This window comes from Mandrillus leucophaeus, unplaced genomic scaffold (assembly GCF_000951045.1).
Source record: "Mandrillus leucophaeus isolate KB7577 unplaced genomic scaffold, Mleu.le_1.0 Scaffold94, whole genome shotgun sequence".
NCBI classification, from domain to species: domain Eukaryota; kingdom Metazoa; phylum Chordata; class Mammalia; order Primates; family Cercopithecidae; genus Mandrillus; species Mandrillus leucophaeus.
The window spans coordinates 4,283,968-4,286,738 of NW_012110252.1; positions in this window are offsets into that span (position 1 = coordinate 4,283,968).

Sequence of the window (2,771 nt, forward strand, 5' to 3'; positions counted from 1 at the left end):
CCTGGCCAATATGGTGAAACTTCGTCTCTATTAAAAATACAAAAATTAGCTGGGCATAGTGTCATGCACCTGTAGTCCCAGCTACTCAGGAGGCTGAGACAGGAGAATAGCTTGAACCCAGGAGGCGGAGGTTGCAGTGAGCCAAGACCACACCACTGTACTCCAGCCTGTGTGACAGAGCAAGAGAGAAAGTTAAGATAGAAAAGAACCAGTTATCTACAAAGATCAAGAATCACCTTGATATCATACTTCTCATCAATACCACTAGAAAAAAGAAAACTTATGAGTAATATTTTCAAAATGTGGGAAGAAAATGACTTAAACCTTAGAATTTTCTGTATGTATATGTGCAAGTATTCAAATAATATGTCATTTTAAAAAATATTTCTGTGCCATTTTATCACATGTGTAGATTCATATAACACCACTGCTATCAAGATACAGAACTATTCCATTACCACAAGATCCCTCTCATATTACCACTTTATAGTTACACGCACCCTCCTTCTACTTCCCAGCCCTAATCCCTGGCAGCCACCTGTCTGTTTTCTATCTCTATCATTTTGTCTTTTTAAGAATGCTGTACCACTGACCCTTGAACAAAGTGGTGATTAGGGGCACCAACATCTCCTGCCCCCTACTCAGTTAAAAATCCATGTATAACTTTTGATTCCCCCAGAATTTAACGACTAATAGGCTACTATTGACCAAAAGCCTTACCAGTAATGTAACAATCAACATGTACTTTTTACCTTATATGTTATACATACTATATGTATATGTTATATACTATATTCTTACAATAAAGTAGCTAGAATAAAAGAAACTGTTATTAAGAAAATCATAAGGGGGTGAGCGCAGTGGCTCACACTTGTTATCACAGCACTTTGGGAGGCCAAGGCAGGAGGATCACTTGAGGCCAGGACTTCAAGACCAGCCTGGGCAACATAGCAAGACCTCATTTCTACAAAAAGTAAAATAAGAAAATTAGCAGGGCTTTGTGATGCATGACTGTGGTCATGGCTATTTGAGAGGCTGAGGTGAGAAGATCACTTGAGCCCAGCAGCTTGAGGCTTCAGTGAGCTATGATCACCTCACTGTACTCCAGTCTGGGTGACAGAACGAGACCCTATCTCTCTAAAAAAAAGAAAAGAAAAGAAAATCCCATTTACTATTCATTAAGTGGAAGTGGATTACTATAAAGGTCTTCATCCTTGTGTTCAAGTTTTCAGTAGGCTGAAAAAAAGGAGAAAGAGGAAGGGCTGGTCTTGCTGTCTCGGAGTTGGCAGAAGTGGAAGAAAACCTGCGTGTAAGTGAACACACATAGTTCAAACCTGTGTTGTTCAAGGGATAACTGTATATGGAATAATATGGTATGTGACCTTTTGAAGTTGTCTTTTTCACTCAACACAACATCCTCAAGATTTACTCAAGTTGTTGTGTGTGGGAATAGCCCATTTTTTTCATTGCTGAAAATGAATGCTATGGATGTATCCCCACTTGTTTAATCTATCATTAATCTACTTAAACAGCCATAAACCTATTGAAGGATGTTTTGGTTGGTCTCAGTTTTTGGCTGTTACAAATAAAACTGCTGTGAACATTTGTGTACAGGTTTTTATGTGGACATGTCTTTTCATTTACTTGAGTACAATTGCTGGACCATACGGTAAATGTATGGTTAGTGTCATAAGAAATTGCTGAACTACATTCCAAAGTTACTATACCATTTTACATGCCTACCAGCAAATGTATTTCTGGTAGGTAGTTTCTTCATATCCTCACTAACATTTGGTATTGTCACTATGTTTTATTTCAGCTACTCTAATACATGTGTAATGACATTTCATCATGGTCTTAATTTGCATTTACCTAATGACTAGTGATGTTGAACATTTTTTCCTGTGCTCTTTTGCCATCCATATATCCTCCTTGATGTAATGTCTCTTCATGTATTTTGCTTATTTTCTAATCGAATTTAGAAATTTGTCTAGTTACAACATCATTTATATTGAGGACACCATGAAGATATTTTTAGACATCCAAGCTCTTACTTGATTTACCATAAAAAAGATTCTCTTTCTAAAGACTCTTGAAGAAAACATTCCAGCAAGAAGAAAACTTAATTCAAAAACAAGCTATAAGAAATATGACAATGGAAGATGAATATAATTTAACAAGGTTTTTATTGAGTAAAACAGTGAAGTGCAAAAGAATAAATATATCCTTAAATTCTAGAGTGAGGGAGGCTTGAAGCTGGGGAAGATGCAATGGAAGGATTGTGGACTTGGATGTTGAATCCCCAGGAACTGGAGTTTAGATCCTAACTTCTTCTATTCACCAGCCATGCCACATTTTATGTACATGCAAGTCCCTGATGTGATGCCCAGGGCATGGTGAACAAACATAAATTTTATTTGAGAAAACACATATAGTAGTCTCAACACTGTGGATGTCAGAGTAAGTGCAGTTTCAACATAAATATGAAAGTAATAAATTTGCCTTCATTTAAATCCTCTAACCCAGTCCATCCTTTCCCTCCCTCCATCCTAGTGAGTACATAACAAGGAGGTCTGCCCAAGAAGGCACAGTATTTGTAAGAGATGAAGCTGAGGAAGAAGTGGATAGAATTATCTCTTTCAGACTTGCTTATTCAAGGAAGACTTCCTCCTGGAGACACTAACAGTTATGACTACCTTTGAAGGCTAAAGAAGAAGAAGCTGGAAGGGAACTAACATTACAGGTGGTTCTAGGTGCTCATGTACAAGTAC